Here is a 24,463-nt window from a genome sequence, read left to right as displayed (position 1 = left end):
GGATTAGCCTGTTAAGCCACGGCGCCAGCCAAATTGTAATTTCTTTTCACAAGTGTATTTGAGTAGAAACACAAGCTTTTATAATCAATTATTTATGTTTAAAACATATGCTTATGTATGTTTTGTATTAAAATGACAGCATTTTATGAAGTTTAGATACATCTTGTTCAATACAAGCCTATAGTTTTTTTTAAGTTTTATTTAAAAATAATCTTTGTATTTATTTTTTTAACACAGCAAATTTGAGTGACACAGTAAGTCCATAATTTACCACAAAATTCATAAACTTAACAACTGAGTATCTTAAGTCTTATAAATCTTCTGAATCATCCATAGTTATGCACTCAATGGAATGAACTCCTCAGCAGCTGAGAAGAGTCTTAACTTAAAAGCACCAACTCTTCAGGCATCTCTACAGGCCTCTATTTTTCATTCTCTAAGACATGCAGTCAGACTGCTAGTGCAGCAAATACCAATTCACCTTAAGCTTAATGGATAAGAAAAAGCATTTGGGAAACCAACATTATTAATATTAAGTCTGAAAGCATTTCTACCTCTTTACTGAATGACTTTCCTTTCTGTCAATGTTAAACTCTAATGAATAAAAACTATGTTTTGAACATAATTTTTTTCAGGTTTATCTAGCACTTTAGGACATTTGTATTTGTTTTATAAGCCTTAAGGAAAACAAAAAGATAATCTCTAATCCAGACAATTCTGGAATCTTTCATTAGATTTAGAATTTTACAGCAAAATAATATGATCTGTTTGTCCAAATAGTATGCCTTTTAAAAAATTCTCTTCATGTATGTAAATTAATAAAGCTTATTTCCAGTATATATTTTCTGTGTTTTCATTTGCTGGAGCAGGGTTCAAAGGGTGTTTTTAGGATCTTGCCAACATCTGTCCTCTGTACCCATAAATTACCAAAGCCATTAAATGGACAATAAAAACTGGTTGAGGCTACTGATGAATGCTTCAAAAGGAATCTGATACACACAGATTTTATTGTCATATTCAACTCAACTGAAGTCTTTCTTGAAATTGTACTCTTGATAGGCTGAAGACAGTAATGGAGTTAATTCTTTATGCCAAAGAGACATGGATCTGTTGTACAAAGGCTTCATTGTCTGTCAGTCATCAGTAACTTGAGGTCTTTCTGTATATTCTGAATGGCAGTGTTTGCATCTTCATATTGTAAGGCACTGCTAACATATTTGCAGTATTTCTGAGCTCTCACAAACTCCTCAGGTTTGAGGTGGATATAGCCTTGGGAAACCATACTGAAAAGTGCAGGATCAATGGCTGGAATAGTCTATAGAGTAGGTTGGATAGTATTCCTTGTTACACCCATGCTGGTGTGTAGGCTAGGGCATGTGCACCCAGAGGACCCTGTATTCAACTATAGCTGTCTGATGGCATGTTGCCTGGGTCAAATGCTGAAGATGATGATGGCTGAGGTGTGTTGAATGGGCAGAGATGCTACTACAACATCTTCATTTTCTTCACCATCAGTATCTTCCTCAATTGCAATAGGGCCTACTTGAGGAGTCTCCTCATTGTTTAAGCAATTATGGATATATGTTACCTTCCACCTTGCATACTTCATGTGTTTCACATTTTCATCAGTGTTATGTTAAGCACGGTTATGACATCTGTTAAAAGACTTGCAGTATAGAAGAACATGATCATGTTTTTTGTGAAATCACCCAGCACAATGTTCATTGTCTGCATATATAAACATTTTCCAAGAATAATTCCCCAAATGGGCAGAACCAACTACTCCTTGGGTAATAGCTTATTATCACCCCCACTGTTTCTTTTTGTTGTTTTTGTGAAGAATCTGAGCCTGGGTCAAGGCGTAGCTATTTTAGACTAGGCCTCCATCTTGTAACTCAGGCCTGACCAGACCCTGAACCCTTTGGCAAAATCTCCTGAAAGAAGAAAAATAAACTCCCCTTGTGATAAGCTCCCCTAGCAACAGCCAATCAGCAGATAGCAGGGAAATACCTGCTATCCAGATGTCTTTTCCAGGTGTATTTTTAGGCCATTAAGGTGATTGATAACATCCCCAAACCCTGCAGTTTGGAACATACACCCTCATGGCTTGGACCCTACACTTTAGCCAATCATTTTTTTTTATTAAACTTTTATTTAATGAATATAAATTTCCAAAGTATAGCTTATGGGTTACAGTGGCTTCCCCCCTCCCATAACTTCCCTCCCACCCGCAACCCTCTCCTTTCCCGCTCCTTTTCCCCTTCCATTCATGTAAAGATTCATTTTCAATTCTCTTTGTATACAGAAGATCAGTTTAGTATATATTAGGTAAAGATTTCAACATTTTGCCCATATAGCAACATAAAGTGAAAAAACTACCATTGGATTACTAATTATAGCATTAAATAGCAATGTACAGCACATTAAAGACAGAGATCCTACATAATTTTTTTTCAAATTAATTAATTTTCTATGCCATTTCCATTTTAACACCAGGTTGTTTTTTTTTTTTTCATTTCCAATTCTCTTTATATACAGAAGATCACTTCAGTATATAATTAGCAAAGACCTCATCAGTTTGTGCCCACACAGAAACGCAAAGTATAAAAATACTGTTTCTGTACCAGTCATAGCATCACTTGGCTTTAGACGACACATTAGGGACAGATCCCACATGGGGTGTAAGTACACAGTGACTCCTGTTGCTGACTTAACAATTTGACACTCCTGTTCATGGCGTCAGGAATCTCCCTAGGCTCTAGTCATGAGTTGCCAGGGCTATGGAAGCCTTTAGAGTTCGCTGACTTTGATCTTATTCCGATAGGGTCATAGTCAAAGTGGAGGTTCTCTCCTCCCTTCGGAGAAGGGTACCTCCTTCTTTGATGGCCCCGTTCTTTCCACTGGGATCTCATTCACAGAGATCATTCATTTAGGTCTTTTTTTTTTTTTTTTCATGATATCTTGGCTTTCCATGCCTGCTATACTCTCATGGGCTCTTCAGCCAGATCTGAATGCCTTGAGGGCTGATTCTGAGGCCAGAGTGTTGTTTAGGACATCTGCCATCCTATGAGTCTGCTGTGTATCCCACTTCTCATGTTGGATCTTTCTCTCCCTTTTTGATTCTATCAGTTAGTATTAGCAGATACTTGTCGTGTTTGTGTGATCTCTTCGACTCTTAGACCTATCAGAGCTATCAATTGTGATCTGAAATTGATCACTTGGACTAGTGCGATGGCATTGGTACATGCCATCTTGATGGGATTGTGTTGGAATCCCCTGGCACATTTCTAACTCCACCATTTGCGGCCAGTCCGATTGAGCATGTTCCAAATTGTTCATCTCCTCCCTCTCTTTTTCCACTCTTAGATTTAACAGGGATCACTTTTCAGTTAAAATTTAAACACCTAAGAATAATTGTGTGTTAATTACTGAGTTCAACCAATAGTACTAGAACAACAACAACAACAACAAATACTAAAAAGGATAAAGTATTACATTGTACATCTAAAGTCAGGACAGGAACTGATCAGTTCATTGTTGCTTATAGTGTCCATTTCACTTAACCGGTTTCCGCTTTGGCACTCAGTTGTCACCGATCAGGGAAAACAAATGATATTTGTCTCTTTGGGACTGGCTTAATTCACTCAGCATGATGTTTTCCAGATTGCTCCATCTTGTTGCACATGACTGGGTTTTGTTGTTTCTTACTGCTGTATAGTATTCTATGGAGTACATGTCCCATAATTTCTTTATCCAGTCTACTGCTGATGGGCATTTGGGTTGGTTCCAGGTCTTAGCTATTGTGAATTGAGCTGCAATAAACATTAATGTGCAGATGGCTTTTTTATTTGCCAAATTAATTTCCTTTGGGTAAATTCCAAGGAGTGGGATGGCTGGGTTGTATGGTAGGGTTATGTTCAGGTTTCTGAGGAATCTTCAGACAGACTTCCATAGTGGCTTAACGAGTTTGCATTCCCACCAACAGTGGGTTAGTGTCCCTTTTTCCCCACATCCTCTCCAGCATCTGTTGTTGGTAGATTTCTGAATGTGAGCCATTCTCACCGGGGTGAGATGGAACCTCATTGTGGTTTTGATTTGCATTTCTCTGATTGCTAGTGATCTTGAACATTTTTTCATGTGTCTGTTGGCCATTTGGATTTCCTCTTTTGAAAAATGTCTATTGAGGTCCTTTGCCCATCTCTTCAGTGGGTTGTTTGTTTTGTTGTTGTGGATTTTCTTGATTTCTTTGTAGATTCTGGTTATCAATCCTTTATCTGTAGTATAGTTTGCGAATATTTTTTCCCATTCTGTTGGTTGCCTCTTCACTTTCCTGACTGTTTATTTTGAAGTACAGAAACTTCTCAATTTGATGCAATCCCAAATGTTAATTTTGGTTTTGACTGCCTGTGCTGTTGGAGTATTTTCCAGGAAGTCTTTGCCTGTGCCTATATCTTGCAGGGTTTCTCCAATGCTCTCTAATAATTTGATGGTTTCGGGTCGTAGATTTAAGTCTTTAATCCATGTTGAGTGGATTTTTGTGTAAGGTGATAGGTATGGGTCTTGCTTCAAGCTTCTGCATGTGGAAATCCAATTTTCCCAGCACCATTTATTGCATAGACTGTCCTTATTCCAGGGATTAGATTTGGATCTTTGGTCAAATAAAAGTTGGCTGTAGATGTTTGGATTGATTTCTGGTGTTTCTATTCTGTCCATTGGTCTATCCATCTGTTTCTGTACCAGTACCATGCTGTTTTGATAACAACTGCCCTGTAGTATGTCCTAAAATCATGTATTGTGATGCCTCCGGCTTTGTTTTTGTTGTACAAGATTGCTTTGGCTATTCGAGGTCTTCTGTGTCTCCATATGAATTTCAGGATCATTTTTTTCCAGATCTGAGAAGAAGGTCTTCGGGACAGAAGATCAACAAGGAGACAGTAGATTTAAATAGCCAATCATTTTAAAAAGCATCAACCCCAAAGCCATCTAACCACCTTTACTAGGTCTATTCCCACTACTGGATTTACTAATCAATTTTAAGAGATGTTCTTTAAATTCTCACAGCATGAGATAATTTGCTGATGGTGCTATAATGTATCGAATGTCTCTGAAAACCCTATATAAACCCCACAAAGGAAATGGGATGGGTCCTCATCAGATGACCATTGTGATGATTGGAGGAGTGGACCCTAGATTGAGCTAGAACAATAAACCTCTTTGCTTTTGCATCATTGAAGTCTCTCATTGGGATAATTGAGTCCTATCCAAGTCCGGTCTAATAGTTGTTGTTAAGATTTATTTATTTATTATAATGGCAGAATTACAGAAAGGTAGAGAGACAGAAAGAGAGTCAGCCTCTGCCATCCACTCCCCAAATGGCCGCAATGGCCAGAGCTGTGCTGATCTGAAGCCAGGAGCCAGGAAATTCTTCCAGGTCTCCCACATGTGTGCAGGGGCCCAAGGACTTGGGCCATCTTTCTACTTCTTTCCCAGGCCAGAGCAGAGAGCTGAGTCAGAAGTGGAGCAGCTGGGACTTGAACTGGAGCACATATGGGATGCCAGCACTGTAGGCCAGGGTTTTAACCTGCTGTACCACAGTGTCAACCCCCCACCTATTTATTAAGAGCTCCTAACTGACCTGTTAATTTTGATAAAAATTTATGACACCCAGGAGTTTTATTATCAATCTTCATTCTAATTTGCATGGCATATAAATGACCCCCTTGGTGAAATATGTAATGATCAAACAATGACTACCAACAAACACCCCTCAGATCATTTCTTGAGCAACTGTTCAGTAATAGGCCACCACAGGGTCCTACTTGTCATGCTCCTGAACCATCAGGTGATGCTGTATGTTCTTTTATTTTTTAAATTTTTTTTATTTTATTTTTTTATTTTGACAGGTAGAGTTATAGACAGTGAGAGACAGAGAGAAATGTCTTCTTTCCAAATGTTCTTGGTATTTTGATTGAGATCACATTGAATCTGTGAATTGCTTTTGAGGGGCTGGCACTGTGGAATAGTAGTTTGAACCTCTGTGGCATTGGTATCTCATGGATGCCAGTTTGGGTCCCAGCTGGTCCTCTGATCCAACTCTCTGCTTATGGCCTAGGAAGGCAGTGGAAGATGGCCCAAGTGCTTGGGCTCCTGTATCCACATAGGAGATGAGGAGGAAGCTCCTAGCTCATGGGTTCAGATCAGCCCAGCACCAGCCATTACAGCTATTTGGAGAATTAACCAACAGGTAGAAGGCATCATTTTTTGTCTCTCCATCTCTCTATAATTTCCTCTCAAATAAATAAATGATTGTAAAAGTAAAATTAAAAATAATTTCTATTGGTAGAATGGGAATTTTGATGATATTAGTTCTTCTAATTTATGAACATCAAAGATTTTTCCTGGGCCATCCTCCACTGCACTCCCGGGCCACAGCAGAGAGCTGGACTGGAAGAGGAGCAACTGGGACAGAATCCAGCACCCCAACCAGGACTAGAACCTGGGGTGCCGGCGCCACAGGTGGAGGATTAGCCAAGTGAGCTGTGGTGCTGGCCAACTTATAGTATGTTTCTTTCAAATGTATTTGCCAAGCCAGGAATTAATGAGGAATTGGAATATTATATGAGCACTTCATGTGGTTAGACAAGTTTTTATGTATCCCTGCTGTATCCTAAGAGGTTGATTTTCCAGCAAATTTCTTCCTAATGGAGGTGTGCACTGTTTTACAGGGAAAGTTGCTTCATTAGCCCATGATGTCAACAGGGAAAGATCATGAAAAGTCTCCTTTATTTTCCTTCTCAGCATATGCCATTGTAACCACTCCCACCATATTTAAAGAATTTCTGGTCCTGAAGCTGTCCTCATATTGCTCAAGGACTGTGTGATTGGTTTCTATGTCTGTGAATGTTAGTGTGGGGGTAAAAGGAACTTTGGAGAGCAGGACAGGTTCCTGTCTCTTGTTGGCATAGGTGCAGATGTAGATTGGAGGCATTATAATCTCTCATTCAGGTACACCCTATAGACCTTGGCTGGTTCAGGAAGGGATACCAATGGTAGATCCTCAGTTCCAAAGACATAGAAGAAATGAATAATGTTGAATTTTCAAGGATTTTTTTTTTTTTTTGTCAGAAGATGAGGGGCTGGCGCTGTGGCTCAGTGGGTTAACGCCCTGGGCTGAAGTGCCAGCATCCCATATGGGTGTCGGTTTTAATCCTGGCTGCTCCACTTCTGATCTAGCTCTCTGCTGTGGCCAGGGAAAGGAGTAAAAGATAGCCCAAGTCCTTCGGCCCCTACACCCATGTGGGAGACCCAGAAAAAGCTCCTGGCTCCTGGCTTCAGATCAGCACAGCTCCATTGTGGCCATCTGGGAAGTGAAACAGTGGATGGAGGACCTCTCTCTCTCTCTCTCTCTCTACCTCTCTCTGTAACTCTGCCTGTCAAATAAATAAAAATAAATCTTTAAAAAAAAAAAGTATATGAGGTGTCTGACAGAAGACCAATGGGTCTCCAGATATACAGAAAGGGGTTCTAAAATTTCTGTAGACAACTGGTCTCATACAAGATGGCCGTGGGATGTAGATGGATATTCAGACCATTTGAGCTGAATTGTATATGAGCTGAATGTAGGTTGCACCTCTATCACTGTTTACTCATCTCTAAGATGAGTATAGCAATAATATTAGTGAAATGTCCTTATTGTGAGATGTGTGCCGGCTGACTTACACTGTATTGCAATTGCATTTATGGGGTTTCTGGTGTATCTCCTTTAAATGAAGTTTCTGGTTTCCTGCACTGTATAGCCTGTAAATAGCTACTCATCTGAGGTTACAGAACTTATACATTGCATAGTTTCTGGGAACATTGAAGTTTGGGTACTGGGGAACAGTCCCATTTCCTTTGGAAGTGAGAAGTTGTTATGGTATTTGAAGAAGAGAGCTCAATAAATAGGAATCTTTTCTAACAGAATACAACTTAATGCTCTCTGAGATAACACCTTAAGACTAAGAGCAGAGACAAGAGTCATTAAAAAGTAAAGATCCTAGTTGCATTGTCCAAGCAGTTATGGATCATACTGACCAGAGTGAACAAGATATACTTGATATTATCTTACCTCATCCATTAGTTTTCAAGGCTTGGTGGTAATAGAAGTTCTGGACCAGCATTCAGAAGAGAGTTGTGAATGGATTAGAAAGACAGTGGTCTTAATGGTGCAGCCTGGGGTGGAGGGATAACCTCTCCTATCTGAGAGTCACCATCTGCATTGCTTTCTACCACATGCCCATTAATTCATTCCACTATCATGATCTCTAGAAATGGAGGTCTGTGAAACCTACTCTGTCATATACTTGGTAACTGGGCTATGCTGCCCCCTGTATTCCTTTTCTCTTTATCTTTTATTTAATAAATATAAATTTCTAAAGTACAGCTTTTGTATTACAGTGGCTTCCCCCCCCCCATAACTTCCCTCCCACCCACAACCCTCCCATCTCCCACTCCCTCTCCCATTCCATTCACATCAAGATTCATTTTCAATTCTCTTTATGCACAGAAGACCAATTTAGTATATATTAAGTAAAGATTTCAACAGTTTGCACCCACACAGAAACACAAAGTGTAAAGTACTGTTTGAGTACTAGTTATAGAATTAATTCACATTGAACAACACAATAAGGACAGAAATCCTACATGGGGAATAAGTGCACAGTGACTCCTGTTATTGATTTAACAATTGACACTCTTGTTTATGGCCTCAGTAATCACCCTAGGCTCTTGTCATGTGTTGCCAAGGCTATGGAAGCTTTTTGAGTTCACCAACTATAATCTTACTTAGACAAAGTCATAGTCCAAGTGGAAGTTCTCTCCTCCCTTCAGAGAAAGGAACCTCCTTCTTTGATGGCCCATTCTTTCCACTGAGATCTCACTCACAGAGATTTTTCATTTAGGTTTTTTTTTTTTTTTTGGCTGAATTGTCTTGGCTTTCCATCCCTAAAATACTCTTATGGGCTCTTCAGCCAGATCCGAATGCCTTATGGGCTGATTCTGAGGCCAGAGTGCTGTTTAGGACATCTGCCATTCTATGAGTCTGCTGTGTATCCTGCTTCCCATGTTGGATCATTCTCTCCTTTTTAATTCTCAGTTAGTATTAGCAGACACTAGTCTTGCTTATGTGATCCCTTTGACTCTTTATCCTATCATTATGATCAATTCTGAACTGAAACTGATCACTTGGACTAGTGAGATGGCATTGGTACATGCCACCTTGATGGGATTGAATTGGAATCCCCTGGCACGTTTCTAACTCTACCATTTGATGCAAGTCAGATTGAGCATGTCCCAAATTGTTGCTCTCCTCCCTCTCTTATTCCCCCTCTTATATTTAACAGAGGTCACTTTTCAGTTAAATTTAAACACCTAAGAATAATTATGTGTGAATTACAGAGGTCAACCAATAGTATTAAGTAAAACAAAGAACTACTAAAAGGGATAAAGTATTAAGTTGCTCATCAACATTCAGTACAAGGGGTGAGCAAGTCACTGTTTCTCATAGTGTCCATTTCACTTCAACAGGCTTCCTTTTAGGTGGTCGGTTAATTGCCACTGATCAGGGAGAACATATGATATTTGTCTCTTTGGGACTGGCTTATTTCACTCTGCATGATGTTTTCAAGATTCCTCTATCTTGTTGCAAATGACTGGATTTCATTGTTTTTTTTTTTTTACTGCTTTATAGTATTCTGTAGAGTACATGTCCCATAATTTCTTTATCCAGTCTACTGTTGATGGCATTTAGGTTGATTCCATATCATAGCTATTGAGAATTGAGCTGCAATAAACATTAAGTTTCAGACAGCTTTGTTATCTGCCAATTTAATTTCCTTTGGGTAAATTCCAAGGAGTGGGAGGGCTGGGTTGTATGGTAGGGTTATATTCAGGTTTCTGAGGAGTTTCCAGACTGACTTCCATAGTGGTTTTACCAGTTTGCTTTCCCACCAACAGTGGGTTAGTGTCCTTTTTCCCCACATCCTCACCAGCATCTGTTGTTGGTAGATTTCTGTATGTGAGCCAATCTAACTGAGGTGAGGTGAAACCTCATTGTGGTTTTGATTTGCATTTCCCTGATTGCTAGTGGTCCTGAACATTTTTTCATGTGTCTGTTGACCATTTGGATTTCTTCTTTCAAAAAATGTCTCTTGAGGTCCTTGTCCCATCTCTTAAGTGGGTTGTTTGTTTTGTTGTTGTGGATTTTCTTGATTTTGTAGATTCTGGTTATCAATCCTTTATCTGTAGTATAGTTTGCGAATATTTTTCCCATTCTGTTGGTTGCCTCTTCACTTTCCTGACTGTTTCTTTTGAAGTACAGAAACTTCTCAATTTGATGCATTCCCAATTGTTAATTTTGGCTTTGATTGCCTGTGCCTCTGGGGTCTTTTCTAAGAAGTCCTTGTCTATGCTTATATCTTGCATGGTTTCTCCAATGTTCTCTAATAATTTGATGGTGTCTGGTCATAGATTTAAGTCTTTAATCCATGTTGAGTGAATTTTTGTGTAAGGTGTAAAGTAGGGGCCTTGCTTCATGCTTCTGCATGTAGAAGTCCAGTTTTCCTAGCACCATTTATTGAATAGACTGTCCTTACTCCAGGTATTGGTTTTGGATCCTTGATCAAATAAAAGTTGGCTGTAGATGTTTGGATTGATTTCCAGCGTTTCTATTCTGTTCCATTGGTCTATCCATCTGTTTCTGTACCAGTACCATGCTGTTTTGATGACTATTGCCCTGTAGTATGTCCTTATATCTGGTATTGTGATGCCTCTGGCTTTGTTTTTGTTGTACAAGATTGCTTTAGCTATTTGAGGTCTTCTATGTCTCCATATGAATTTCAGCATCATTTTTTGCAGATCTGAGAAGAATGTCTTCGGTATTTTGATTGATATTGCAATGAATCTATAAATTGCTTTTGGAAGAATTGACATTTTGATGATATTGATTCTTCCAATCCATGAGAATGGAAGATTTTTCCATTTTTTGGTATTCTCTTCTATTTCTTGCTTTAAGATTCTGTAATTTTCATCATAGAGATCTTTAACATCCTTGGTTAAGTTTATTCCAAGGTATTTGATTATTTTTGTAGCTATTGTGAAAGGGATTGATCTTAGTAGTTCTTTCTCAGCTGTGGAATTGCCTGTGTATACAAAGGCTGCTGATTTTTGTGCATTGATTTTATATCGTGCTACTTTGCCAAACTCCTTTATGCGTTCCAATAGTCTCTTAGTAGAGTCCTTTGGATCCCCTAAATAAAGAATCATATTGTCTGCAAAGATGGAAAGTTTGACTTCTTCCTTCCCAATTTGTGTCCCTTACTTTCTTTTTCTTGCCTAATGGCTCTGGCTAAAACTTCCAGAACTATATTGAATAGCAGTGGTGAGAGTGGGCATCCCTGTCTGGTACCCGATCTCAATGGAAATGCTTCCAACTTTTCCCCATTCAATAGGATGTTGGCCATGGGATTTTCATATATTGCTTTGATTGTATTGAGGAATGTTCCTTCCATACCCAGTTTTCTTAGAGTTTTCATCATGAAAGTATGTTGTATTTTATCAAATGCTTTGTCTGCATCTATTGAGATAATCATGGTTTTTCTTCTGCAGTTTGTTAATGTGGTGTATCACATTGATTGATTTGCAAACATTGAACCATCCCTGCATACCAGGGATAAATCCCACTTAGTGCGGGTGGCTGATCTTTCTGATGTGTTATTGCATTCTACTAGCCAGGATTTTATTGAGGATTTTTGTTTCTGTGTTCATCAGGGATATTGGTCTGTAATTTTCTTTCAGTGATGCATGTTGTTCAATCTCCATGTGTTTGCATATGCTTTCAGGATTCCTGAGTTGCTAATTTCTCACTTCATTTCACTGTGGTCTGAGAAGCTGCATCCTATGCTTTTAATTCTTTTCAATTTGCTGAGACTTGCTTTATGGCCTAGCATGTGGTCAGTCCTGGAGCAGGTTCCATGCACTGCTGAGCAGAATGTAAATTCTTTAAGTGTAGGATTGAAAGTTCTGTAGATATCTGTTAGATCCATTTGGGCTATAGTGTTGATTAAATCTGCTGTTTCCTTGTTGATCTTCTGTCTGGTTGAACTTTGTATTTCTGAGAGTGGAGTATGAAGTCCCCCACTACTATTGTATTGGAGTCTATGTCTCCCTTTTGAGTCCCTTAACATATATTTTAAATAAACTAGTGCCCTGTAATTAGGTGCATATACATTTATAATAGTTACATCTTCCTGTTGAATTGATCCCTTAATCATTATATAGTGCCCCTCTTTGTCTCAATAGTTTTTGTGTTAAAGTTTATTTTGTCTGATATTAAGATGGCTACACCAGCTCTTTTTTCATTTCTGTTGGCATGGAATATCTTTTTCCAGCCTTTCACTTTCAGTGTGCATGCATCTTTGTTGGAAAGATGTGTTTCTTGTGAGCAGCAAATAGATGGGTTTTGTTCCTTAATCCATTCAGCCAGTCTGTGTCTTTTAACTGGAGAGGTATGGCCATTAACATTCAATGTGACTGTCGATAAGTAGCAACTTTGTCCTGCCATTTTCCCAAAGGTATTTCTAATATATGTTTTGAACTTCATGTGATCTTTTACTGGGAGGTTTTCTTCCTTTACCTTCTTTCATATTGTTGGCTGTGTTTCTATGTGTAACACATCTTTAAGCATCTTTTGCAGGGTTGGAGGAGTGGAAACAAATTCTTTCAATTTCTGTTTGCTATGAAAGGTCTCTATTTCACCTTCATTCACAAATGAGAGCTTTGTGGGATATAATATTCTGGGCTGTCAGTTTTTTTCTCTTAGTACCTGGGCTATATCTTGCCATTCCTTCCTAGCCTGTAGGGTTTCTGATGAGAAGTCTGCTGTGAGTCTGATTGGAGATCTTCTAAGAGTATTCTGACATTTCTCCCTTGCACATTTTAGAATCTTTTCTTTGTGTTTCACTGTAGTGAGTTTGATTACAACGTGTCGTGGTGAGGATCTCTTTTGGTCATGTTTATTAGGGGCTCTATGAGCTTCCTGTACTTGGATGTCTCTGTCCTTCTCCAAACCTGGGAAGTTTTTTGCTGGTATCTCACTAAAAAGGCCTTCTAATCCTTTCTCTCTCTCCATGCCTTCAGGAACTCCTAGAACCTGAATGTTGGGTTTTTTTTAATAGTATCCTGTAGATTCCCAACAATATTTTTTGGATTTCTCATTTCTTCTTCATTTCTTTGGTTTGACTGTATACTTTCCTGTGCTCTGTCTTCTAAGTCCGATATTCTCTCTTCTGCTTCACTGATTCTTTTTTTAAGGCTCTCAAATGCATTTGTCATTTGATCTATTGAATTCTTCATTTCATTTTAATTTCTCTTCACTATCACAATTTGATGTTCTACTAATTGCTTCATTTCATTTTGATTTCTCCTTAAGATTTCATTTTCATGAGAGAGATTTTCTACCCTGCCCAGTAAGGATTTCTGTAGTTCAAGAATTTGTGAGAACTTCCAAGTGTTCTTATCATAAATTTTTTAAGATCTGCTTCTTGCATTTCTTCTATCTCACCACCTTTATAATCTTGAATTGGGGTGTCTTATTCATTTGGGGTATCATAATGTCTTTCTTGTTCTTCTTTCCTCAGTTTCTGCATTTGTTGCTTGGTAGTGTGGATATATTCTTTGGTTTCTTTTTTTTTTTTTTTTTGATGTGGTGATTTTTCTCGTGATACTATGACTTGATTAAGCGGACTGTCTGCTTTTGATGGATCCTTAGAGGCTTGTGATGGGTGTGGCCAGAGAGCTCTGTTTGGTTCTTCAGTGTTAAGGGTGACACACCCAGGTAAGGCATGGTAAATTTTCAATTTTCTCTCTTTCGCGCTCTCTCTCTCTCTTTTTTTTTTTTTTTTTTTTTGGATTCAGAAGGGATTAATTCTGCCCAGCTGAGCAGAATTGAAGGCAGTCAGTGTCTGAGCTCTGTCCCCTGTGGGTATTATATTCGTCTGCTCTACCCCAAGGACCACACAAAGGGTCTGTGCAGTCCTCAGTGTAAGCTCAGTTTCCCCTTCAATCTTCCACCAGCTTGCTAAGGTTACCAAGTTTGCGGCATTTCCTGAGAGTACTCACTCTCAGGCACTCCATGAATTCTCTCATACACCTTCAGTTTTTTTTTTTTTTTTTTTTCAGTCACAGTTCATAAGCTCCACTTTTCACTAGGTCCTAACCTCCTGTTATTTCTCCCCACCAGAGTCAGGTTTTTCTGCTTATTTGAGGGTGGGTGCAGCCCTGAGGTGGTGCAGCTTTTATGTATGTCCAAAATGGTGCCTGCTCTTTGTCTTGCTTGCCTTTGTAAGGTGAGTGGAGAGAATCGTATCCATACGGGTCCCTTTTATTTTATTTTTTATATTATTTTATTTTTTTTCTTCTCTCTTCTAGTTAGCCTGTTGGACTTTCCCCCACAGGGCTTCAAACCTCGTTCCCTCTAGGCTCTTACTGCCACTTCCCCACCTGTGTCTTGGGCTACTGAGGCTTTGCCTCACCTCCCTTTCCAGTGCTGCTGTGTGGACTCGGCAGCTGGGGTCCCAATCTGTGGGCACCCATGCCCTCCACATAGATCCACTATGTCCCACTAGTTCCAGAAGAGTTTCCTCTGCAGTTTTTTTTCCCTAACTCTTCCCTGAAACTACAGTATCTCCACTTTTATTAAACTATCTTTTCCCAGACTATCAGTATGCTCCCTTCCTATTCCACCATCTTGGAGGACTCCTGCCCCCTGTATTCTAATAGTCCTTCCTGGTAGCTCAAGGAAGTTTTGCCAGTATCTCTGTAAAAAAGATGAAACAAATTGTTTTTCAGGAGAAAAGTGCTTTTTTTAAAAACTTTTATTTAATGAATATAAATTTCCAAAGTACAGCTTATGGATTACAATGACTCCCCCCAATAACTTCCCTCCCACCCGCAACCCTCCCCTTTCCCAATCCCTCTCCCCTTCCATTCACATCAAGATTCATTTTCAATTCTCTTTATATACAGAAGATCAGTTTAGTATATATTAAGCAAAGATTTCAACAGTTTGCCCCCCCATAGCAACACAAAGTGAAAAAATACTGTTGGAGTACTAGTTATAGCATTAAATAAGAGTGTACAGCACATTAAAGACAGAGATCCTACATGATAATTTTTAAAAGTTGATTACTTTTGTATGCAATTTAACACCAGGTTGTTTTTTTTTTTTTCATTTTCAATTATCTTTATATACAGAAGATCGATTCAGTATATGCTAAGTAAAGATTTCATCAGTTTGCACCCACACAGAAACACAAAGTGTAAAAATACTGTTTTAGTACTAGTTACAGCATCACTTCACATTGGACAACACATTAAGGACAGATCCCACATGAGACATAAGTACACAGTGATTCCTGTTGTTGACTTAACAATTTGACACTCTTGTTTATGGTGTCAGTAATCTCCCTAGGCTCTAGTCATGAGTTGCCAAGGCTATGGAAGCCTTTAGGGTTCACCAACTTTGATCTTATTCCGAAAGGGTCATAGTCAAAGTGGAAGTTCTCTCCTCCCTTCAGAGAAAAGTACTTCCTTCTTTGATGGCCCCATTCTTTCCACTGGGATCTCACTCACAGAGATCTTTCATTTAGGTCTTCTTCTTCTTCTTTTTTTTTGCCAGTGTGTCTTGGCTTTCCATGCCTACAATAATCTCATGGGCTCTTCAGCCAGATCCGAATGTCTTAAGGGCTGATTCTGAGGCCAGAGTTCTGTTTTGGACATCTGCCATTCTATGAGTCTATTGTGTATCCCACTTCCCATGTTGGATTGTTTTTTCCCTTTATGATTCTATCAGTTAGTATTAGCAGACACTTGTCTTGTTTGTGTGATCCCTTTGACTCTTCGACCTATCAGAGCCATCAATTGTGAACTGAAATTGATCACTTGGACTAGTGAGATGGCATTGGTACATGCCACCTTGATGGGATTGTATTGGAATCCCCTGGCACGTTTCTAACTCCACCATTTGGGGCAAGTCCAATTGAGCATGTCCCCAATTGTACATCTCCTCCCTCTATTTTTCCCACTGTTATATTTAACAGGGATCACGGAAAGTGCTTTGTGTAGTGTCACATGATTTGTAAATACCTGGCACTGTAACTTCTGTCTAATGTTCTCTATCTTGCCACACTTAATTAAAAAACATTTATTTTTCAGATCCATTTCAGAAATTGTCACCAGTTCAAACAGTACTGCTTTAGAAAACTTTCATGAGCATGTCTTCCCTTTTGCTACTAATGCTATATTTGGAGTGTGTGACTTCAAAAAGCATATCATGAGGCTGGTGCTGTGGCACAGTAGGTTAATGCCCTGGCCTGAAGTGCCCACATCCCATATTGGCATGGGTTCAAGACTCAGCTGCTCCACTTTTGATCCAGCTCTCTGCTATGGCCTGGAAAAGCAGTAGAAGATGGTCCAAGTCCCTGGGTCCCTGCACCCATGTGGGAGACCTGCACGAAGCTCCTGGGTCCTGGCGTTAGTTGGTGCAGCTCTGGCCATTGCTGCCATTTGCAGAGTGAGCCATCGGATGGAAGACCTCTCTCTCTCTCTCTCCCTCTACACCTCTCCTCTCTCTGTGTAACTTTGACTTTCAAATAAATAAATCTTTAAGAAAAACAAAAAGCATATCATAAAAATATTCCCCCTTTCAGTCATTCTTCTTGAACAATATGCAGTATACATGCAGCTACAGAAAATTACTGTGAACCTTTATCTTGGTTTCTGAGATAGTAAAATTATATTAAATTAGATTTCATGTGATAATAAGCTTCTTAAAATATAAACTCAAAGTACACAATGACCATATATAAGCTGAAATGTGAAAACCAATCTTATGGTCTCCAGATAATTTATTTGTGTGAATCTCAGGACTTTTTTTTTTTTTTTTTTTTTTTTTAGTATTAACAGCTTTTCTAAGGTCTAATTGATTGGCAAAGATTGTGTTTATAGCAGATTTTTTCTAAGTTTTTAAAAAGTTTATTTGAAAATATTGTATATAGAGGAGAGAACCAGAGAGATCTTCCTTCTGCTTGTTCACATCACAGATGGCCGCATTGAGCAAGGCCGGGACAGAATGAGGCAAGGAACCAAGATCTTCATCTGGGTCTCTCACATTGGTAGCATTTGCCCAAGTATTTGGATCGTCTTTCGTTGCTTTTCTCAGGCCATCAGCAGGAAGCTGGATCAAAAGCAGAACAGTCAGAACATGAACCAGTGCTCATATGGGGTGCTTGTATTGCAGATGGCAGATTTACTTGCTATGTGACAATGCTGGCCCTGTTTTATGTGAACTTCTAAATGAAATTTTGAAGTTGTATGCATTGTAGTTTGCATGTAATTCAACTTTCTGCCATACTTACTGATATATATCAGCATTTGATGTAGGACAAATCAGAAAACACAATGGCTTAACAAATAGCCATTTGATTTGGAGTTCTGACTCTGAGTTATGGGCTGCACTCAGCTGGGCAGTTCCTATGATCAGTCCAGGAGCAGAAATGAGAGTTTAGTCATTTGGGGAATTCATTGAGGCTTCACTTAAGTGTCTGGGGTTTGTGGTGAATCTTGGCTACATATTATCTTTTTTTTTTTTTTTTTTTTTTGACAGGCAGAGTTAGTGAGAGAGAGAGACAGAGAGAAATGTCTTCCTTCCAGTGGTTCACCCCCCAAGTGGCCACTATGGCCGGCATTCTGTGCCGATCCAAAGCTAGGAGCCAGGTGCTTCCTCCTGGTCTCCCATGTGGGTGCAGGGCCCAAGCACTTGGGCCATCCTCCATTGCCTTCCCAGGCCACAGCCGAGAGCTAGACTGGAAGGGGAGCAACTGGAACAGAACCAGTGCCCCAACCTGGACTAGAATGCAGAGTGCCAGTGTTGCAGGTGGAGGATTAGCCTAGTGAGCTGTGGCGCCAGCCTACATACTATCTCTTCAATAGGCAGGCCCCAGGGTTTTTCAGAAGATAACTGTCAGAAAAAGAAAATATGAGAAGGCAAATACTTTACAAATTATCTATTTCTGGGGCTGGTTCTGTGGCATAGCAGGTAAAGCCACCACCTACAGTGCCAGCATCTCATATGGGTGTCAGTTCGAGACTCGGCTGCTCCACTTCTGATCTAGCTCTTTGCTATGGCCTGGGAAAACAGTAGCAGATGGTCCAAGTCCTTTGGCCCCTGCTCCCTTGTGGGAGACCTGGAAGAAGCTCCTGGCTCATATCTTTGGATCTACACAGCTCCAGCCATTGCAGCCATGTGGAGAGTGAACCTGCAGTTCAAAGACCTCTCTTTCTCCTTTCCTCTCCCCCCCTCCTCTCTCCTCTCCTCTCTCTCTCTCTCTCTCTCTCTCCCTCTCCCCCTCTCTCCTCTCCTCTCCTCTCTCCTCTCTCTCTCTCTCTCTCTCTCTCTCTCTTTTTCTCTGCCTCTCCTTTTCTCTTTGTGTAACTCTTTCAAATAAATAAATCTTTTAACAAATTGTATAATTCTATCACATTTACTGGTATGTCATGGGGTAAGTCAAATGAAATTCAAGGTCTTTTTTTTTTTTTACATTGTATATATTTATATATATGACTTTTTTTTTCATTTATTAAACTTTTATTTAATGAATATAAATTTCCAAAGTACAGCTTATGTGTTACAATGGCTTCCCCCTTCCCATAACTTCCCTCCCACCCACAACCCTCCACTTTCCCGCTCCCTCTCCCCTTCCATTCACATCAAAATTCATTTTGAATTCTCTTTATATACAGAAGATCAGTTTAGTATATATTAGGTAAAAACTTCAATAGTTTTCCCCCATATAGCAACAGAAAGTGAGAAAAATAGTGTTGGAGTACTAGTTATAGCTTTAAATAACAGTGTACAGCACATTAAAGACAGAGATCCTACATAATATTTTTTTAAAAAAATAATTAATTTTCTATGCCATTTCCAATTTAACACCAGGTTTTTTTTTTTTTTCATTTTCAATTATCTTTATATACAGAAGATCGATTTTGTATATAATTAGTAAAGATCTCATCAGTTTGTACCCATGCAGAAACACAAAGTGTAAAAATACTGTTTCAGTACTAGTTATAGCATCACTTCACATTGGACAACACATTAAGGACAGATCCCACATGGGATGTAAGTCCACAGTGACTCCTGTTGCTGATTTAACAATTTGACACTCCTGTTCATGGCGTCAGTAATCTCTCTAGGCTCTAGTCATGAGTTGCCAGGGCTATGGAAGCCTTTGGAGTTCGCTGACTTTGGTCTTATTCTAATAGGGTCATAGTCAAAGTGGAAGTTCTCTCCTCCCTTCAGAGAAAGGTACCTCCTTTGATGGCCCCGTTCTTTCCACTGGGATCTTACTCACAGAGATCTTTCATTTAGGTCTTCTTCTTTTTTTTTTTTTTCTTTTCCATGGTATCTTGGCTTTCCATGCCTACAATACTCTCATGGGCTCTTCAGCCAGATCTGAATGCCTTAAGGGCTGATTCTGAGGCCAGAGTGTTGCTTAGGACATCTGCCATTCTATGAGTGTGCTGTGTATCCCGCTTCCCATGTTGGATCGTTTTTTCCCTTTTTGATTCTATCAGTTAGTATTAGCAGACACTTGTCTTGTTTGTGTGATCCCTTTGACTCTTTGACCTATCAGTGTGATCAGTTGTTCACTGAAATTGATCACTTGGACTAGTGAGATGGCATTGGTACATGCCACCTTGATGGGATTGTATTGGAATCCCCTGGCACATTTCTAACTCCACCATTTGGGGCATGTCCGATTGCGTATGTCCCCAATTGTACATCTCCTCCCTCTCTTTTTCCACTCTGAAATTTAACAGGGATCACTTTTCAGTTAAAATTTAAACACCTAAGAATAATTGTGTGTTAATTACAGAGTTCAACCACTAGTACTACAACAACAACAACAACAACAACAAATACTAAAAAGGATTAAGTATTACATTGTACATCTAGAGTCAGGACAAGAGCTAATCAGGTCATTGTTTCTTATAGTGTCCATTTCACTTCAAGAGGTTTCCCCTTTGGTGCTCAGGGAAAACAAATGATATTTGTCTCTTTGGGACTGGCTTAATTCACTCAGCATGATGTTTTCCAGATTCCTTAGTCTTGTTGCAAATGACCGAGTTTCATTGTTTCTTACTGCTGTATAGTATTCTATGGCGTACATGTCCCATAATTTCTTTATCCAGCCAACTGTTGATGGGCATTTGGGTTGGTTCCAGGTCTTAGCTATTGCAAATTGAGCTGCAATAAACATTAATGTGCAGATGGCTTTTTTATTTGCCAAATTAATTTCCTTTGGGTAAATTCCAAGGAGTGGGATGGCTGGGTTGTATGGTAGGGTTATGTTCAGGTTTCTGAGGAATCTCCAGACTGATTTCCATAGTGGCTTAACCAGTTTGCATTCCCACCAACAGTGGGTTAGTGTCCCTTTTTCCCCACATCCTCTCCAGCATCTGTTGTTGGTAGATTTCTGAATGTGAGCCATTTTCACCGGGGTGAGGTGAAACCTCATTGTGGTTTTGATTTGCATTTCTCTGATTGCTAGTGATCTTGAACATTTTTTCATGTGTCTGTTGGCCATTTGGATTTCCTCTTTCAAAAAATGTCTCTTGAGGTCCTTGGCCCATCTCTTCAGTGGGTTGTTTGTTTTGTTGTTGTGGATTTTCTTGATTTCTTTGTAGATTCTGGTTATCAACCCTTTATCTGTAGTATAGTTTGCAAATATTTTTTCTCAGGGTCTTTTTTTAAAAGATTTATTTTTTTTAAAGAGTTACACACAGAGAGAGGGAGATGCTTAGAGAGAGAGAGAGAGAGAGAGAGAGAGAGAGAGAGAGATCTTCCATCTAATGGTTCACTCCCCAGTTTGCTGCAATGGCAGAGTTGTGCCAACCCAAAGCCAGGATCTAGGAGCTCCCACATGGGTACAGTGGCCAAAGGACTTGGGCCATCTTCTACTGCTTTCCCAGGCCATAGCAGAAAGCTGGATCAGAAGTGGAGCAGCTGGCAATCAAACTAGTGCCTATATGTGATGCTGTTTGCAGGCAGTAGCTTAACCCGCTAGGCCACATTGCCAGCCCCAATCCAGGGATTTGTGAAGGGAAAAGGTCTATTTAGAATCATTACTGGTAAAGTGCACTGCATTACATATACATTATGTGTATTTGTTAACTTTATTTAGTGTAACCTTTAATAACAACATAATGTTTATCTCTGATAATCATTTATTTGAACACTCTTAACATTTCTTTTTACTTTTACACTATTATTTTAAAAAATCTGTAGATAATGCTTTCGTTAAACCAATGATAACTTCTGTTTAATCTCTGCCACGTAATATAGGTGGGTGCATTTTCCTATGTATTTCCATTTTTACAGGTTTATTCCTCCACAGTAAAGCTGGTGTTTTCTTGGTTAATGTATTTATTGTTATTTATGCATTCTATCATATTCTTTTTTTCCCACTGTTCAGTGCAGAAGGAAAGCACAGGTTTTTTTTGTTTTTTTTTTTGTTTTTTTTTTTTTTTTTAGATTTCATTTATTTATTGAAAGAGTTGCAGAGAGAGAGAGAGAGAGAGAGAGAGAGAGAGAGTCTTCTATCTGCTGGCTCACCCTCCAAATTACTGCAAAGGCTGGAGCTGAGCTGATCCAATGCCAAGACCCAAGAGCTTCTGGGTCTCCCATGAAGGTGTAGGGGCCAAGGACTTGGACCATGTTCCACTGCTTTCTCAGGACATAGCAGATAGCTAGATTGTACGTTGAGCAGGCAGGACTCAAACCAGCACCCATATGGAATGCTGGCACTGCAGGCAGCAGCTTTACCCATTATGCCACAGCGTTGGCCTCCAGAGTTTTCTTTGAACTCTTGTCATTCACCTTCTCTCCCAGGTATGATTCTGGGTCCTCCACATGTTTCTAAGAGGAAAGAAAATGAATATATCACCTGTAAGTTTTTTTTTTTTTTTTTTTAATTATCCCCCAGTTTGTCAGTACTTATTTTAGGTGTTTAATGCTAGTTTATTTATTTATTTTCTTTTTAGATTTTTTTTTTTAAATTTATTTGAAAGCCAGAGTTACAGAGAGGCAGAGGGAGAGAGAGAGAGAGTCTTTCATCTGCTGGTTCACTCCCCAATTTGCCACAATGGCCAGAGTTGCACTGATCCAGAGCTAGAAGTGAAGAGCTTCTTCTGGGCCTCCCATATGGGTTCAGGGGCCCAAGGACTTAGGCCATATTCTACTGATTTCCCAGGCCATAGTAGCGAGCTGGATTGGAAGGAAAGCCACTGGGACTTGAACTGGCACCAATATGGGATGCCAGCACTGAAGGCAGTGGCTTTACCTGCTATGCCACAGTGCTGGTCCCAGTATACTAGTTAATTAAAATGGAAAATATGGGGCTGGCTCTGTGGCTCAGTGGGTTAATGCCCTGGTCTAAAGCATTGGCATCCCATATGGGCACCGGTTTGAGTCCCTGCTGTTCCACTTCTGCTCCAGCTCTCTACTATGGCCTGGGAAAGCAGTGGAAGATGGCCCAGGTCCTTGGGCCCCTGAACCCATGTGGGAGGCCCAGAAGAAGCTCCTGGTTCCTGGCTTCAGATTGGTGCAGTTCCAGCCATTGCAGCCAATTGGGGACTGAACCAGCAGAGGGAAGACCTCTCTCTCTCTGCCTCTCCTCTCTCTGTGTAACTCTGACTTTCAAATAAATAAATAAATCTTTAAAAATTTTAAAATAGAAAAATAAACATAAAATTTGTTCTCATGGTATATACAGAAATGAATGATGAATTTGGCACAATTATGAAACATTACTGTCATCTATCATAATACAGTTTGGTCTCTTGTCTTTCTGTTGCTATAGCAAAATATATATTTGTTACATGAATTGAGTTGAAACTAAACACAATATGCTACATTTTTGGGGTCGTGTTGTCTGAAACAGTCTAAATGTAGATGATGTACTGAGCAGTGTTTTAGTGCTACCTATGAAGTAAACACTTAGCATTCCGCAAGTGGAAGAGTTACCTAGTGCTAAAACACAAATCAGTTAAGTTTGTTTTTGAATTGTTAGAGTAATGGAGTCCTTAATACCTTTGAGAAGCTGAATTGGATTCTGGAATAGAATAAGGAATGTGTGAAGAGTCTACTGGAGGCTTATTTATTTATTTATTTGGCAGGCAGAGTGGATAGTGAGAGAGAGAGAGAGACAGAGAGAAAGGTCTTCCTTTGCTGTTGGTTCACCCTTCAATGGCCGCCACGGCCAGCGCGCTGTGGCTGGTGCAACATGCTGATCCGAAGCCAGGAGCCAGATGCTTCTCCTGGTCTCCCTTGCGGGTGCAGGGCCCAAGGACTTGGGCCATCCTCCACTGCACTCCTGGGCCACAGCAGAGAGCTGGCCTGGAAGAGGGGCAACTGGGACAGAATCCAGTGCCCCGACCGAGACTAGAACCCGGTGTGCTGGCACCGCTAGGTGGAGGATTAGCCTGTTTAGCCACAGTGCCGGTCTGCAATACTGACTCTTGAATGGGCAATGTTAAGGAGAAGTATGTAGAAGCATTGAGAATAAAAGGCAAGAAATCATCAGTGAAACTGCAATGGGAATGAACAGAAAATAATTTCCAGGATAACACCATGCATATCATTTCCAATATGTCAGAGAAAAAATATATTAAAAGACAGAGCAGACATTTAGCTTAGTGTTTATGATGCCACCTCAGAGTGTCTGTGTTTGATTTCCAATGCCGGCTCTAGTTTTTAGCTCCCAGATAATGCAGACCTGGGGAAGCAATGGTGATGTCACTAATGAAGGAGGCCTAGATTCCATTCCTCAATCCTGGCTTCAGTCCTGCCCCACCTCTGTTTGGTGTGGTTATCTAGGAAGTGAATTAATGTGTCAAAGCTCTCTATCTCTCAGTACATCAACATTTTGCTCTATCAAGCTAATAAATATTTTTAAGTAAGAGAGAAAATACAGGTAAGACAAAGAATACAAATTAGCTTTTGCCCTTGCCTATGATTATTCTACTGATAAACAATTGAAATAACATTATACCTAATTACAGTGAAAGCAATGGAAATACTGCCCAAAACATTCAAATGATAAACATTTGAAATAACATTATACATAATTAAAGTGAAAGCAATGGAATTATTTGCCCAAAAAGAGAACCTGGGAATGTCTGCAGTACAATCTGCATTTGTGACTCATTGAGAAAAATGCTTAGAGATTTGTTGAAGAACCTGCAATAGTCACCAGAATTGTAATCCAGCAGGCTAAGCCTCCACTATCAATGCTGACATCCCATGTAAACAAAGGATTTGAGTCCTTGCTGCTACACTTCCAATCTAGTTCCCTGCTAATCTGATTGA

General features: G+C 39.7%; 1 protein-coding gene and 1 pseudogene across 1 annotated transcript in view; one reads left to right on the top strand and one right to left on the bottom strand.

Annotated features, from left to right (window-relative positions):
* Window positions 1-24,463, top strand: part of LOC133755111 (zinc finger protein 271-like) — a 48,352-nt gene that overhangs the window by 12,906 nt on the left and 10,983 nt on the right. The gene's annotated exons all lie outside the window — the stretch shown is intronic.
* Window positions 1,124-6,988, bottom strand: LOC133755165 (vacuolar protein sorting-associated protein VTA1 homolog; annotated as a pseudogene).

The sequence above is a fragment of the Lepus europaeus genome, unplaced genomic scaffold (genome assembly GCF_033115175.1).
Source record: "Lepus europaeus isolate LE1 unplaced genomic scaffold, mLepTim1.pri SCAFFOLD_3_1, whole genome shotgun sequence".
NCBI classification, from domain to species: Eukaryota; Metazoa; Chordata; class Mammalia; order Lagomorpha; family Leporidae; genus Lepus; species Lepus europaeus.
Note: the sequence above shows the minus strand (reverse complement) of the source record. Positions and strands in the feature narration are given on the sequence as shown.